The following is an 18281-nucleotide window of genomic DNA, read 5'->3' as shown; positions in this document are numbered from 1 at the left end:
CTAGTATTTTGCAGCTGAGCTTGCAATTAACTAGATATTATTTTCCGTGCTATGTTAATGTGTTTTCTTAATTTACTCTTCCAATTGTGCTTTTCTGTGTTATCGTGTGAAACATTGTGACAATTATGGCGTGTGAAAAACGAAATACTAGGCTCCAAAGTAAACTGAGAAATGACAGTGAAGACGAAAGCAGTGTGTTAGCGCCACCGAGTAATGAATTAATTAATGTTCAAAGTAGTAATTTGGTAATTGTGCACAGGGAAATGGAGCGGGCGGCAAATAATGGTGTGGACAGTGAAACAATTAGTGAACAGGGAAGCATTATCGATCGATCGGTCGGCAACAGTTCGCCTCAGGAATCCGAAATGACAGGACACAATCTTGCAAATACTGTAGATTCAGGTTTTGCGTCCTCGCCGATTTCTCAAATGAGTCAAGACACATTTTCTGCTTGTCAAAATGTGAATGTTGCCGGTGAAAATGCACTGCCAAAAGCATACAGAAACGGATTCCAGACACTGATACATTATTATTGCAATTAATGCAGCAAATGGAACGAAATCAGAGACAAACACAGCAAAAGCTTCAAAAGTTAGACACCACGCTTGAACAAACACGTGAAGATTTAACTGCAGAGTTACTTAAAATCGAATATAAATGTCAAAAAATCTGTAATGATGTAAAAACACACATTTGTGAGCATTTTCAACCTATTTTTTCGCGGCATGAAAATGCATTACAGAATCACGAAGCAGCCATAAAAGAACTGCAAACTATTGTTTATGAAAATCACGAGACCTTGCAGGCTAAAATTGACTCAGTTGCATCTACCGATTCGGTTACGCAACTTGCAAAAACTCAGGAAAACATAAAGGATACAGTAGATACGATTTCAACACAAATGGACACTTTGAAACTTGTTTCAGAAAAACACACTGAGAAAATAAGTTCTCTATCGGAGAAAGTAGCCGAACTTTCGGATCGGTTCACCAACTTATCCACAAAGGTAGCTGATGATATGAATGACACAATACCTGTAGCCTTCACTGACACAGAAGAGTATGAACAAATTAGAAAATTCAAACAAAATCAAAATCAAATCAATACTCAGTACAAAAGAGAAATCCGGGAAGTACAAGATCAGTTGACACAGGTAATACAAGAATTACATATTTCAGAGGACACTCGCGCTCCAACACGGGAAGAGGACTTAGAAATACGGAAAAGTCACAAAATAATAACACAGGGCATTTCGAAAATTATGAAAGAAGTTGGCAAGGCGCACTGAATTTTGAGATTGAACCGCCGAAACGGAGTAATAATGACCGATATGCGACTCGCCGACATGATGATTTTGACTATAAGTTGTTCGTTACTACACGTAAATTCAAAACATTTAAGAATTCTGGCAACAACATTCATCCACAAGCATGGCTTCATCAATTCTCTCATTGTTTTCCTCCCAACTGGTCATTGGAGTACAGGTTAGAATTTATGTGTGGCTACTTAGAGAATGAACCAGCTGTAAGAATGCGATCGGTCATTCACGATTGTCACATTGAAGGAGAATTTTATTATGCCTTCCTCTCAGCATATTGGTCTCAAGCTACACAAGACCGAGTAAAACATAGCATCACAATGATGAAACATTTCGAACAATCGGAATTTTCCAGTCTTGTCAAATATTTCGAAGAAATGTTACATAAGAATCAGTATCTTTCAAACCCATACAGCCCCTCAGAACTCATACGCGTTTGCTTAATCTGATTGCCTGAACAGTTACGACATATTATTTTGGCAGGACGCTGCAAAGACGACATTGAAGCTTTTCAGGGACTGTTACAAGAATTGGAAATTGACACTGACAATCACGGAACTCGAAAACAGGAGCACAACAATTACAGGTCACATCCGTCACAATCCTGAGATGACTGATGTAATAACTGGTCACGACAAGGCTATTCTTACAACGCAATTCGTGACCAAAACAGACACCACCCGTATGACTAACGTTGGCAGAGCAGTAATAATTACAGAGGAAGATCGTACTTCCATAGTAATGAATATGACAGAGATAACGATAGAAACAGACAATATGGGACCCAAAACAATTATTATCAAGGGAGACAGAATAACTTCAGACGCAACGGTCCAGCGCGCAGTTACGATTCAGGGAGAAATTCTCCACCACGTGACTGACAAGAAAGTAACTATGGAATCTACCGACATGACAACAGACGATATAATCGTAACGACAGACCTGAATTGCATCAGAACTGGCGGGATTCAAACAGGGCAAGACAATCTCGAGAAGGTGAATTTGTAGAAGTTAGGTCTCCTAATCCCAATAACGACGCGCGCCAACAAAGTGACAGACAATGACTCGCACCGCAGGCAGCCAGGTGCGCCGGCTGGCTCAGAGAAAAATAACAGACGCTAACCTTGAGAAAAAGTTTAGCATTCCTTACCGACATACACAACATGATAATTGCTTTGAAGTTGAAACTCTGCGCACTAGAAACGGTTAAATATTGCGCCACATTTCACATATAAAACCGTTTATTGAGAGCTACTCTGTTTTTTAATTTAGTATTTGCTATAAAATTTTTCACTACACGTTACTAGTACTCTTTGTCACACTTAGAAACTGTTAACATGCAACTATGTTCTAAAGTTACCTATCCCTTCAAGAACCTAGGGAACTTATTTAGACAAGTAATTACAAATGCATTGTTGTAGTGAACAGAGGACACAGTGTTACTATGTGTGTACATTCTTGCTTGTTAGTTGCACAATTACATAACGACTATAAGGCTTACATACTTAGAAGATATACTGCTAATGAGATTTTAATGCAACATTTTGGTTTACTTGAAAAGACATTCCTTATTTGAAGTAGTTTCTCTGAGATTAAAGATGACTTAGTATTTGGTTTCTTTGACAGCTACATGATTATACCACGACGCTACTAATGTGTGACACAATTTACATTGTTGGTTTTGTGCTGTATGTGCTTTATATCTGCACAGTTTTTCTGAATTCTTCTGGAAAGTAAAACATGTTTTAGTAGTAACTTTTGTGGTATAGCTACAATGAGACAGCCTTTTTTTGTAGCACAACAATACGTTACAGTGTAGTACTTTATTGATCACGGTAATGTTCGTAATAACTACGATATCTATATGCATAGCATTTCACTTTTGTTTATGATGAGGTAAGTACATTGACTTCTGCTGAACTTAGATTTCGGAGGACGATAACTACGACACTTACACAGAATTATCTTACAGCAAGACGCACATTTAGCGCTAATGGACACGTATTTGAGTGATTAATTTAGTACTTAAAACCTTTATTTTTAAAGATTTTTAAATTACAATGACACAAAGGTTTTCCGTGACACATTTAATTCGATTGCTGTAATCTGTAACACCTGAGGGTATAATTACATTAATCCTTATGGGGGTACACGCTTACTTTGTGTACCATGTGTTTGGCAAGCACAAGGAGCCCTAGCTAATATGGTATTTGGTTATACAACCTTACACATCGGTACCATATTTCTCTAACACATAAATTACACAGCTGTTAACATGCAACATTTAACTGAGAGAGACCAACATTTATTTTACTACATCATTGACAGATGTTTACGTAATTACACCGTTGGATAACTTCACACTTACGAAATTGTATTTTTTATGTACTTTGTGAACTGTTCACATATTTTTTGGAACCATTGTGGTACTATGAGAGCTTTGAATGTCGAATTTGGTATGGGATCATGATTTTTAAAGTACGTTTGAGGTAGATGACGCTATTGAAATGAGCAGAGAATTTTTTTTAGGTTTTGAAATTATTGGAGGAAGCTACAATGATTTTGAGATTTGACTGAGGTGTTATGATGTTATTATTACGATGACGATGTGTATTATGTTGCTGACGTATGTTTATGATCAATAAGCTGATGCTATATTAGGAATTTGATTATGCTACATATTTATTATGATGAAATATTGAAGAAGTGTCGACGAATATGTATATGTGTAATAAGGTAAGGAATAATGAGTAGTGGTTATGGGCTCTAAATTGTGAAAAAGGATGTTGGTAACCAAGAATCGTACTTTAAGAGTTATGAAATGTGTGTAAATGCATGAATGTATCACAGTGCTGACAAATATTTTTTGGACACTGCTATATTTATAGGATTTTGCTTCTACACATTTGCAACGCAAATTCTCGACCTGTGAAATTTTTATATAAGACTGTCACTGTAGTGCAAACTGGTGTCGTAAATATTTCGGTAAGAAAGCTAAGTGACCTTGATGTAATGCGCTGTAGGCGCCAAGCTATGCGACAGTCGCCTGGAAAAAAAAAGGCCGTGCCTTTCAGAGCCACAACAAAAAAAAGGAGAAGCCATTAACCTCGCTATTGACATTCCTTTCTAGAAAGCTTCGCAAATACGACACGCTCATTACTTGGAAAGATACTTACATCTGCACACCTGATTATAACAAGTGTCTTTCTACGAGAGTTGAGAGAATTTCTACTAACTTATGAAATGCCACATGACTATTGAATGATATTTTTGTGCTTTACTTTGTACATAGTTGCTTATTTCATTTGGTATCTGGTTTCCAGCTGTGTTGCAGCATTGGTTTTATAAAATAAAATTAAATGCATTTGCTAATGTGAACACTTTCTGTCAACAGATCTATTAAGTAATAATTTTATGATCCACATTCTTCGAAAAAGGAGCACTTGTAAAGGAAAGCACAATAAGAAGGGACTAATAACAGTAACTGCATACATAAATTTCTTTCCAAGTACTTGGTAACCTTTTGTAGAATAAGTTTTTGTGGTGCACCACTTTAATTACATAGACATTAAAATGTGAATAGACATTTCCCTTATCTGCTTGTGGGTTTGTCATGATTACATATAAGTTATTGCATTTGCTGCTGCTGTTTGCCAGGCATAGTGTTACTGAATTTCACTTTGTATTACTCTGTTAAGCCAGTTTTAGTACTGATTTATTTTTCTTATTTGCTGCACATTGCCTTATATTATTTGTAATGTTGCATTTGCTCTGCTAATTTAGATTTACTGCTGCTTGCTTTACCAATTTGCATTTTTTGTCATTGCTGTTTGTGTTAATTGTTTTGTGCTGCTGCATTGCCTCATCCCTTAGTTTAGCACCTGATCTCAGTAGATTTAAGTCAGCTTAAGATGGGGTAGGCTATATGAGAGAACGAGTTGTGCTGAATTGGAAGAAATGCATTGAGAAGCTATAAGAAAATGGTTTGGCCAAAAAAGTATTTTGAAAGAAGATATGAACAAAAAAGTAGAGTTTAGGGACAACAGGTTTAGGTAGGATTTTCTTGGAAATAAATGCCGAGGTAAGATAATGGAAAATAAATAATGAGGTAAGAAATATGTGAACATATAAATACAGAAATCATGCTTGGATTGGATTTTTTTGGTGGAAACAAATGTTGAAAAAAGACGAAAGATCTATGGAATGAAGTTTTGGGTTCGACTGCAGTACCAAATGTTACACTGAAAACAAACCCCGCCCTTTCCTCTTGTGATATTCTGCTATGTGTTTGTGTATCCTTGTGTATTTGTATTTTTCCTGTCTTCATGTGTTTAGCTGATGAGAGTTATTTTGTAGAATTTTTCTAATACTATGTTATCTACTTTGTCAAGATGTTTAGACATTATTTATCTGTTCTGTTTTGTTGCTCATGTGTGAAGTTGATGTTTCAAAGGTTATTCTGATCTTTTATGTATGTACTTATGTCATAATTCCTGTAACACTGATGTATATGTTATTTCAATTCTTTTGTAAAGCCTGCTTTACCACAAATGTTATTTTCTTTAATTATTATTTGGTACCTTTGTAATTGTATTCTTATGTTGTAAATTTATAATTGTATAGATACCAGTTCATCAAAGTAAGTTACATTTCACTGCACACGTTTCTGTTGGTCATAGTATATGCACAATATGTGAAAAAAAGGACTGTTAGTGTTTGCACGTGTGTTAATAATTCAGCAAGGGGCTGGTTAACAGCATTGCTGGTTCTAAGGACACATCAAAAAGTTTGTGAGTGCTCAAGTGGTGGTTTATGGACTTGCTACATTCTCCGCAAGACTCTTCGATGGTGATTGTGCACCTGCACAGTCGCAACAGATTGCTGCTGGCCATCTCTACAAGGACTACAGTGGGTCTGCATCTTTGATGGCCCACCAATACCATTATTTCTACAAGGACTGCACCGGGTCTGCACCTCTGGTGGCCCACCAATACCGTAATCTCTACCAGGACTACAGTGGGTCTGCTCTGTGATGACCTACCTACCAATATTCTTCAAAACTTCGAATGACTCTGCGGTGGGTTTGCTCTGTTGTGGCCCATTACCTGTCTGCATGTTAAGAGTCAGCACTGTCTTTCCATTGGAAGGACAACACTACTTCTTCAAGACTGCATGGAAATCCACTACTTCTGTGTGCATTATCTTTTACTGCTCAGACTTTGAGAAAAACACTGCTATTTTACTGTGATGAACGATCAGGACTGTCTTTATGGACTCTGAGAAAATTTTACCTTTTGACCAACAGTGTATCAAAAGGTGTGTGCATTTGATTTCTTTGTTATTGTAGTTATGAAAAATTTTTTCAAATCTGTATTGGCCACTGCCCAAAACAATTCGTAAAATTTTTTGTGGGGAGCATGGGGGCTATGTAAGTAGGCTGTTTAGGTTTTCTTATTGGTAACGCCAAGTAGCGCTCTGTATGAAAATCACTGGCTGTTCTGCGTGCAATCTGTAGCTAGTTTGTATTGTTGTCTGCCATTGTAGTGTTGGGCAGCTGGATATTAACAGTGTGTAGCGTTGCGCAGTTGGAGGTGAGTCGCCAGCAGTGGTGGATGTGTTGAGTGAGATGCCGGAGTTTTGAGAGTGGATGATCTGGACAGAGACAGTAAATTTGTAAGACTGGATGCCATGAACTGATATATATATATATATATAATACGACTTTTGAACAGTATTAATGTAAGTACTTTTTTTTCTCCATCAAATTCCTTTATTTGCTAACTATGCCTATCAGTTGTTGGTGCCTTCAGTAGTTTGAATCTTTTATTTAGCTGACAGTAGTATCGCTCGCTGCATTGCAGTAACTTGAGTAACGAAGATTTTTGTGAGGTAAGTGATTTGTGAAAGGTATAGTTTTATGTTAGTCCGGGCCATTCATTTGTAGGGATTATTGAAAGTCAGATGGCGTTGCGCTAAAAATATTGTGTGTCAGTTTAAGCACAGTCATTTATAATTTTTCTACGGGGACGTTACAGGGTGTTAACCTAAGAGGGACAGGAGTGAGAAACCCAGACTGAATTGGCATTAATTAGGTACTGTCTACGTGGGTTGATGATGACCACATGCTCGCGGCTCATCCTGTGAGAAGATTCTCCGGCTAGTGGAAGCCCCATTCCGTATATTCATACACTGGCCAATTCATTTCCACAGGGGGATGGCAGGTCCATCCGTGAGCCTTTGTCCGTCGAGCCCGTACATTCGGCGTTAGCTTCATGCTGCCTTTTCCAGGGCCCAGAAGTGTCCGTTGGAAATTTCTGTGAGCTGGCGGGAAACGGCGTAGCGCTGGGAGCATCCACCGCCGAATTCCGCCAAAAAGTCACAAACTATCAACAAATACGCCAAATGAAACGTCGTCTTTGCCAATGAGAAGAGGAAAGCAGGAAAATTGTCTTATTTGAAAGCCAAATGATGAGAGAGGGAGACGAGAGTATCCTGTGGTCTAGAGAGCGAATTTCGGCATCCTTTTGCTGGATATGTTATGTGCGACATCCTACTCGATGGACAACAGACAGCCCGGAAGGGTTGAAGCGTGTGCGTCTGTGACGGTGAGAGAGACGCAAACTCACCAGCGACCGTTATGTGAGTTTGGCAGCAGCCAACCTGTTATCTCTCCCTGCTGACCTCAGTAGCCCGAGATTCAGCCACAGCGTCTGTAAAGCACTCTGTGTGTTAAAGTGTTATATACTGCATTCAGCTGTTAAGGTTAAATGAGTAATTTCATCTACAATTAATGTCATATTACTTGTGACGTGGGTGAATAAACTGCTTCAGTATTGTTTCGTCCATGACATTGAATAATGGGCGTTTAAGATGTAATTTGTTTTTGTTTTGGGTCATACAGTCTATTTTAATAATAATATTCCTCTCAGGTGAGTTGTTAAGTTTATTGGTATATTGGCAATCGATTAAGAAAACTTATCTGGCTTTATGTACGGCCGATTAATCGCAGGTACTGAAATGAAGTACACCTGTAAGCATATCTTGTTATACCACAGCATACTCCAGTGCAGGGTATATAAGACTGTAAAATTGTCACAGCTACTTTCAGTGGCTGACCAACACGATCTTGCACGCGTATTTCATTTCCATACTTGCTCCTAAGTGTCTAGAGAAGAAGCCTTAAAAGCCTTAAAATGCATTTGAATCGGTTTCAGATAAATTAAAAAACAATTGAAGATGAGTGGAAAATTAGTATGAAAGTACTCCAGAGTGAATGGTTATTTAAACATTGGAAACTCGAGGCGGGAATGTAGGGAATGACAGATTGCTACTTACTGTAAAGAAGAGACGTTAAGTTGCAGACAGGCACAATTAAAATACACTTACGTAAAGCTTTCGGTTATAACCTTCATCAGCAAAAGAGTAACATACACCATTCATATACAGAAGCAAGGACACCTAATGCACACATGACCGCCACCTGAAACATCTCGGGCTGGCATGCAACCATCGCTTGGGATGCAAGCAGCAGTATGGAAGGGACGGGGAAGCGAAAGGTATAGTAGTGAACGGATGGGGAGAATGACGAACACTGTATGGTGCAGTCTCAAGAATGCCAACAAGCAGAGCGAAAGGAAGTTGTGGGTCAAGGATGCGGGAGAAAAGGAGCGAAAAAAGAGCGGGGAAAGGCAGGTGGATGTGTTTTTAGAGGGTGTGATATCCTACCAGAGTGATTTCCCACCCCTCCTAAGGTGTTGTTCCGTCCCCCACACATCTTCCACAATATCCTGGTCCATCGCTATGCCACTCTCAGTCCCATTCCCTTAACCTGAGGATCATATCCCTGTGTAAGACCCAGGTGCAAGACCTGCCCAGTCCATCCACCCAGTACTTCCTATTCCAGTCCTGACACAGGCTTATCTTACCCCACGAGGGGTCAGGCCACCTGTAGGAGCAGCCATGTCATTTACCAGCTCTGATACAGTCATTGAACAGCTTTTTAAGTTAGTGTGACTACCAATCAGCTGTTCAGTACATTGAATGGCCAGTGCCAAACTGTGGCCAAGAGCAAAGTAGACCACCCTGTGGCTCACCATGCAGCTGCACTCCGTCTTCAGGCCACAAGTGGCCCACCGGGACCATCCGACCGCCGTGTCAACCTCGTCGTTATGATGGTTTTCTTTGACCGAAGCTGCTATTATTCGGTCGAGTAGCCCCTCAATTGGCATCACGAGGCTGAGTGCACCCCGAAAAATGACAACAGCGCATGGCGGCCAGGATGGTCACCCATCCAAGTGCCGGCCATACCCGACAGCGCTTAACTTCGGTGATCTGACGGGAATTGGTGTATCCACTGCGGCAAGGCCGTTGCCTCAACTGCAGCTGAACATACCACAACTGATTTAAATGGCTGCTTAGCTACCCAAGCCATCTGTACCCTTTCCTCCACCACCAACTTTTCTGAACTGCACAGATGGAAGTCATCCTTTCTTACTACCCGTTCTGTGCAACTGTGATCATCCCGGACTCAACCTTTGGTAACATAATGTCGCCACACCCTCCAACCACCATTTTCCACCACCTCTATCCTATTATCTCCACCCCACTCTCGTCTTCCACCCTATCTATTTGCCGCCATCTACCAACGCACCCGCCCACCTTACCCCTCGCTCCTTTTTTCCCCACGTTCCTGTCCTACAACTTCCTAACTCTGCACTTTGTAGTCCCTGCACACTCCTCCAGGAATCGTTCGTCTCTCTCCCCACCTGTACACTACCATCCCTTCCCCTTCCCCACCCCTTCCAGGTTGCTGCTTGTATCCCACGTGACAGTAGCATTCCAGCCCAAGATACTGCAGATGGCGGTCATGTCTACATGAGGTATGTTTGCTTGTGTGTATGAATGGTATGCGTTTCTCTTTTACTGATAAAAGCTGTGGCCGAAAGGTTTATGTAAGTGCCTTTTAATTGTGCCTGTCTGCAAGTTAGTGTCTTCTTTACGGTAAGTTGCAATCTGTGACTTCCTACATTGTAAATGGCTCTTTAGTTAGATAAAACCCAGAAGCCCAAACCCACACTTCTTTCACACTTCTTTCTTTCCGTTGAGAGTATGCATCATTTTGTCATTACCAGCAGCACAACCACCACCAACAAAGTGTATGTTAGATTACTCCCCATAAATGTATTGGTCAAAGAATCACTAAGATAATTGGTTTCTGTTGTTGAACAACGATCTTCACATCTTCACATTGCAGCCTATGATGCGACTTGTATCATACAGCACGCCGTGAACCATAATCAATGAGAGTGCTCTGCAAATAGCTTTTGTCAAGGCTATCAAAATGTACCCAATATACTTTTATTCCGTTTCATTCACATTCGGTCCTTCAGACATAGCTGTCATCACATTTCATTGTTGAAATCTGCATATTAAAATTATAGTTATTTATTTATTTTATTTATTTATGCATTTATTTTATCTGGCAAGATTAGGGCCTTCAGGCCCTCTCTTACACCTAACCAGCCATACTCAGATTCAACAAATTTCAGTTTCTACAGAACATTAAGCACATATAACATGTTATACAGTATTAATGTTAAAGAAAAAATAGAGATTATAAAAGTAGTACAATGATAATTATAACAATCAAAAAATAATTATAACAATCAATAATAATAATAATAATAATGACTATGTATATGAAAGTAAACATATTTTTCTTTTATGAATGTCAGTCCTATTGCTAGTTGGGAATTTTCTCGTTATATTCTTGCAGCTTGTGAGTTATTCTCATCAAGCAGAGACATAAGACGATGGAGTGGGGTGAAAGAAATATAGAAGAGGTAGATAGGTTAGAGGAAGAGAAATAGAATGGTAAGATTCGAAGCTATGATGGAGAGGAGAAAGAAAAAGATGAGAGGGGCACAAAAATGGTGGCTATACCGTCCCTAATATGTAAGTCTTGAGTTCCCTCTTGAATGTTGAGTGGTTTTGGATAAGACGCAGATCACAGGGGAGCGCGTTCCATAGTCGTATGGCTGAGATGGAGAATGACACGGAGAAAGATTTTGTGTTATGTAAAGATACAGCCAAGATGCTAGACGTATCCGATCTGGTATTGTATTGTATTGTATTGTATTTAAAAGAGAGATACATTCAAATTTTATGAACAAGTCTTCATAACCAAAATATCTCGGTGAGCCAGCTAGAATGCCCAAAATACATGAAACAAGGTTAAACATAGATAAGCTGGAACACAGATTAAAACTAGAACAGCACCAAGAAGGATGCCGAGCTTAAGGGGACCACACCCTGTCAATCTAACCCATGTTCATTTAGGCAAGTATTTAACCCATTTCTGAAAAAAACTATTTGATGCTGGACCTTAATATTTTTACTGTATGTTACATGATGCTAATAGAGCCAACTGTACTAAATGTATATTATCCATTTTACAGTTTTTAAGAAATACTTTTTAAATTTACTAACAAAAAATTTTCTGCAGAAAATATTTTTTGTGAACTTCCTAATGGGGGAATATTAATGAATGTAATACCAGAGGTTGATTTTTATGTTATGCTGAGTCTCTGAAAATTTCATTCATTTATCATTGGTAGTTTTTGATATAATGGAACATATGTACTGAAAATTTTAGTTTGCGGGAAATTGACTTTCGAGAAATAACTTTTGAAATATGTTACTTACAGTTAATTAAAATTGACTTGTTGCATATGAAGGCCCTTCTTAGGCCTCTAGCAGGTCTTCCAGCTTCTTTTTTTTTCACCTTCCTGGATGTTTGTCTTGCTTTCTTGGCCGTATTAGATGCAGACCTGCATCGGCTATCCTTATTTTATCGCAGTGTTGCAGGTCAGTGATCATATTTTCACCAGGATTAATTCCCAGCTTTTTCAGTGCCCAAAACTTTCCACTGTTACCACAATTGAATGTAATAACAGCATCATGAATTTCTAGTTTCATTGTATGCATGCCTACAAATACAGATTTAGAAAGGCGGTTCCAAATTATGCTGTTGAAACATTCATTTGGGTTTTGTGTCTGCCCATGCAGACATTTCCTTAGAAGGTCAGGATGAGCCAAGTCTCTGAAAATAGGTTTAATTGCTGTAATAACAGCAACAGAAAGAGAATGCTGGTGAGAATAAGATTTTACAGTTGGCTGAGCCCTATTGTATTTTCACCACGAATTTTCTCCTGATGGACACAATCCATGACATGGCTTAACATCGGTAGAGGACGTTAAGGTATACACTTAACTTGCAGGAACTTCTATATAAATAGCTGTGAAAGAGGTGCGTACATTCGTAAACAAGCACTGCAAACGTAAGTATAACAACTACTCGCTACCACACTTGAACAAAACTAACAGCGTGTTTGAAAGCGAGTTTTTTACAAACAGCAGAAACAAAAGAATACCGACCGTTGCATTCCAAGGACAGCCAATACACTCGGGAGTAAAAAAAATCGGTAACGTGCAATGTAGGGGATATAAAGATCTAAAATATATGCAGAAAATGGGTGATAGAAAAGTTGGCGTTAAACATAAACACACGTGGTAGGAAAATGCTCTTTCAATGCTTGAAAAAAAAATTCAAAAAAATCCTTTTCAGAGTACTTAAGTAAAATCTTACTCTATCGAAATATGATGAAAGCCGAAAATCGATTTTTTTCCACCAGAACCACCGTGTGGTCCCCTTATGAAGAAGTCTTCATAACCAAAAGATCTCGGTGAGCCAGCTAGAATACCCAAAATACATGAAAGAAGGTGAAACACATAAAAGCTGGGCACTGATTAAAACCAGAACAGCACCAAGAAGGACACCGAGCTTAACGTACCCATCCGACGGACGTATCACCATCTACATTGTCACCTGCCCTCATTTCACTCGACTTTGCAGCAAGGTGTTGAAATTAAAACAGTTAATTGTCGCAAAGACTGGCTGAAACGTTCCTCCACGTCCATAGTCTCGGAGCGTCTGCAAAGTGTGGTGAAGCCGCGGACACGGCGGGAGTCCACGGGCTCCTACCGCCGTGCGGTGCGTCAGACTAATCACGCATCGTATTGTTCTGTAGACCTCCGCCAAAATTTTTGACTTTTGTGGGCGGACCTGAATAGTTCCTTTGCTCCGCTCTACATATTCCATTAAGTTAAATCAGGGTTGCCAGCCTTACATTGAACCGCGAGACAGGATTGAAATATTCACTTCTTCTGCACCATAACTCAGTCACCTGTAGCAACCATACTACTCTCAAAAGACTGCAAAGTTCTGCAGCTGGACTGGACAACGAAGACTGCAATCAATCGCTGCACCATGACCGATAGACTTCTACCGTCTCCTCTGCTAACAGCACAGGATCGCAGTACACAGACGAAGAGGATAGGAACGCACGAAAGAACACAATTCAGATTTCTATGGAAGCAAAGTCCAGTTTATCATTTTCTAATCATCCTAGCTAAGTCCGCATCTACATATACACTTTCGTGCTTGGCAGAGAGCTTTTCGAACCACCTTCAGATTACTTTTCATCCGTGCAACATTCGAAAAACATTTATATCTTTCCCCACGAGGTCTGATTTCTCTTATTTTATTGTGATAGTCTTTTATCAATCTTGGTAGGCGTCAGTAAAATATTTAATACAATATTTCCGCATTCAGAGGATAAAGTTGGTGATTAAATTTTCGCGAGAATATCTCGTCGCAACGAAAAACGTGTTTGTTTTAATGATTGCCGCTCCAACTCGCTTATGATATCCATAACGCTCTTTCGCCTATTTCCCGACAATACAAATCTAGCTGCCCTACTCTAGACTTTTTCGACGTCCTCCGTCCTTCCCACCTGGTAATGATCCCACACACCACGGCAATACCCTAGTAGAGGACGGACAATCGTAGTGTAGGCAGTCGCTTTGAAGACTTGCCAATAACACGTAGTCTTTGGTTTGCCTTTTGCAAAACTTCTGTGTGATCGCTCCAACCTGAACTAATCGTAATTTAGTTACTAGGTATAAAATTTGGTTGACAGGACATCCACAGCTTAGCTGTTTTGAATAAAATAATGAACTGCTCCAGTTGTACAAAATTTTGTAGTTCAGTCACGCTGGACAAAAGAAATTTGTGATAAGTTCCTATGGGACCAGACTGCTGAGGTCATCGGTCCCTAGGGTTACACACTATTTAAACTAAGTTAAACTAACTTACGCTAAGGACAACACACACGCCCATGCCTGAGGGAGGACTCGAACCTCCGACGGGGGAAGCAGCGCGAACCGTAGCAAGGCGCCCAAGACCGCGCGGCCACGCTGGACTCCTCGCTGCGGACGGATGCCAGCCGCCCGTAAAGGCGGGATATGGTGTCCCTCGGCTTATAATGGCGTGAAACGATCGTGATTCAACCAATAAATTTTTTACAACGGAGGTAGTTTACTATCTGGGCCTATTTCAAAGTTTCTTAGTTGAATTGGCAGCCTTTACATGTGTGCGTTGTTTGTCGTCTAACCGAAACTTACTATTCCTTATAGCACTCATGTTGAAGACTTCACAGTCTTCATTATTTGGAGTCAATTGCCATTTACAGCACTGTACAAGCATCATGTCTAAGTCACCTTGCAGTTGGTTTAGGTCTTCTGATGAGCTAACTAGACAGTACATGACAGCGTTATCTCTCAAACGATCTAAGAGGTCTGCACAGATTGTCTCCCAGTCTCCTGGATCCTTTATATAGATTAGAAACAACTGAGGGTGTACAACACTTCCTTGGGGAAAGCCGTGTGTGACTTTTGTTTTACGAGGTGACTTTCCGTCGATTACTACGAACTGTGATCTATCTGTCACGAAATCACGAATCCAGTAGCACAACTGAGACGATACCGCATGGGCGGGAAGACTGATTAGAAGTCGTATGTGGGGAATGACTTCCAAAGAACTATGGATATGTAGAAATATGGAATAATTTGAGATCCCCGTTGATAGCACTCATTACGTCTTACGAATAAAGATCTAGTTGTGTTTCAGAAGAAAGATATATTCTGAATTCGTGCTGAATATATGTGAATGGAGGTAATTCATAATGTTCGTAGACAGTATGTTTTCCATGATTCTACTGCACATCGACGACATGAGTCACCCAGTGATTTACAGACCCATATCATTACTCCCTTTCTTGAGTGCTGATGTAACCTGTGCAACTCCCAGTCTTTGAGTACGGATCTTTAGTCCGGCGAAAGATTGCATATGGTTGCCCGGCATGGACCGAGTGTGTCAGCGTACCCTAATGGAAACGTAAGTGGGATACAATGTGGTCCGGAAGACTTACTATAATTATGTTAATCAAGCTACTTCAATACGCCGAGGATTTCCGCTTCTAAATTACTCATTTAGGCAACTTTTCTTTATTCGAGTTTTGGAATATTAACTTCGTCTTCTTTGGTGATGGAATTCGGAAAACTATTTTGCGTAATCGGTTTAGTGGCACTGTCGTTGGTAATACTACAGTTGGTTTCACACAATGAAGGTATTGACGGTGTGCTGCCGCTAGTGTAATTTCTAGATGGTCAGAGTCTCTTGGAATTTACTACGAGATTTTGAGATAGTGTTTCGCTGTGGAAGCTGTTCAAGGCATCACGCGTTGGAGTCCGCGTTACGTCTCTAGTTTCGCCAGTCTTGGAGATTCGTCCGTTAAATAACACCCGCAGAGAGCCATATGCTCTGCACTGTGATAGGCGGGCTGTTCCTAAATAGACTGTGTACGCTCGCTAAGGAGCAACATCCACCTCCAAAACAGGCCACATACTAAGATGTTACCCATGCCAGCGGAAGGGAAAACACTTCTGAAAAGTTTCTGAATTTTCCACAAATGGAGAACAATCTTACTGATCCCTGACTGCAAACTTCCTAAATACCGTACGCAACCACACTACCGCGGTGCGCGGACATCTGCCACGCCGGACATTTGCCACGCAGGACATTTGCCACGAATTTACCTGTTCCGAAGGGTTGGATCCGTTGTCTCCCCCCCCCCCCCCCTCCTCCTCCTCCGCCTCATCGCTGTCGCGCAGTAAAGGTACCTACTGAGCCTCTCCACTGGTTTACTTAACATAGGACGAAAATCTCTTTGGATTTTCCGCCACATTTCTAAAGAGACTTTCGATGTGGAAACTATTAAATGCTTCTCGCATTGAAATCCGCACCAAATTTCGAGTCTCAGTGAAACTTCGCCAATTTTGGAGATTTTGCGTTCGTCTAAATTATACGTGCCTTTTTCGGTGCTCCTGCAGCAGCTTTCTGTCGTTTTTTGTGTACCGTGGGATATCAGTTCCGTCTCTTATTAATTTATTTGGTATGAATCTCTTGAGTGCTGTTGGTACTATTTCTTTGAACTGAAGCCACGTATGGTCTTCACTTACATAGTGTGGAAGGATTGGAGACTGTCTCTTAGAAAGACGTCAAGCGAATTTTTAGCTGATTTTATAAATAGATATATTTCGCCCTTAGTTTCTTCGTTACGGAATTGAGCCTTGCTCGACTGTGCGTTAACTAATCCCTGGATCCGCCGTGATGCTCAGGATTATTTGTGGCTAATGTGATAAGCCTTTTGAATTTCTTTTATGTTTTCGTCTTCTTTAAAGGCAAAGAGAGAAGATGAAGTGGTAGCCTATCATAGAGCCTATGCCTACCGTCATGTATTTTTAACTTTCAGTTGTTAAAAAACGGAGGAGTTTTTCTTGTACCAATAGGAGGAAGGAAGGCTTCGCGCTCAGCTAGTGAACGAGTGAGCACGCCATTTTAAGCGAGTAATTGTAGACCGCCATTTTGGGGTCGCTATGAATAAGTGAGGAGTATGTATTTCATATGTGCACCGTTTAGAAAAATACAGTATTGTTTTATAAACAGAAAGGTCGTGTGAGTTGTTATTTCAAATAGTACGATAATTACAAGAACTGATGCCCACCTCTGTACTTTGGAAAATTACGAAGATCCGATAAGCTCAATGGGAAGACGGTCAAGACTTCGAAGGTGAACACGGCGACCAAACGCAGCATTATAAAGAAGGGTAAGCACAAATCTACAGCGGAGAAAGAAACTACTTCCCCCTGCAAAATAATATGAACTAATACGAACTTATTTCCAGGAATAGCTCAGCTTATTGTGCTTGTCATTCACGTCAAAAAATTAATCTCATTAATTCAACACATTTTAAAAAGTGACGCATTTCAACATTTTATTATCATCTATTCCATTACTTTATTATATTATACTAAGAGGTCAAGTGTGTTTCCGTAACCATTTACAATCTGAATGGCCTCGTGAACTAATATAACCTCTGCCCATACTAAGTCACAGGATCTATCTGCTTCAATGTTGCTTGTGAGCTGAAACACACATTACATTATTTTTCCTTAAGTTGTGCTTCTTGTTTCTGTTGTAGTGCAGATCATAACAATTACAGCTTTTCCCTCCAAAACCTAGGATGCTTTCTCTGTGACCCTGTAAATACCAGAGTTAAGCAATATAGAACAACAACGCACGTTACAAGCATAACATTCTGTATTACTTCATTTCCTTATTTGTAACATTTTAAAATTGTACGTCAACTTTAGATGACATGTCAATCACTGATGTTCTTATCTCTACTTAGTGAACGAATTTCAGTCATGTTTTGAACATTGTCCCGCTACACTTGTTTCGCCCCAAGGGATATCGGATTTTAGAGAGTAAATTAATATGGAGTATGTCGTTCTTCTTTTCAAACATTCACATTCCCACTTCTTCTTTCCTTATTGTCTTTTGGGCATGCAGTTGTAGTAATTAAAGTAGGCATAAATGCAGTGATCAGAAAGAAATGATTAGCGTACATTCGCATTCTCTTTACAACGTTCCTTTCTTGTTGCCCCCCTGCCGATGGACCGTTTCTGTGGCGATCAGTAAGCGTGAAAGGAAGCTACCGTA

The sequence above is a fragment of the Schistocerca serialis genome, chromosome 9, assembly GCF_023864345.2.
Source record: "Schistocerca serialis cubense isolate TAMUIC-IGC-003099 chromosome 9, iqSchSeri2.2, whole genome shotgun sequence".
In the NCBI taxonomy this organism is placed as follows: Eukaryota; Metazoa; Arthropoda; class Insecta; order Orthoptera; family Acrididae; genus Schistocerca; species Schistocerca serialis.
This window is presented reverse-complemented; position numbering follows the sequence as displayed.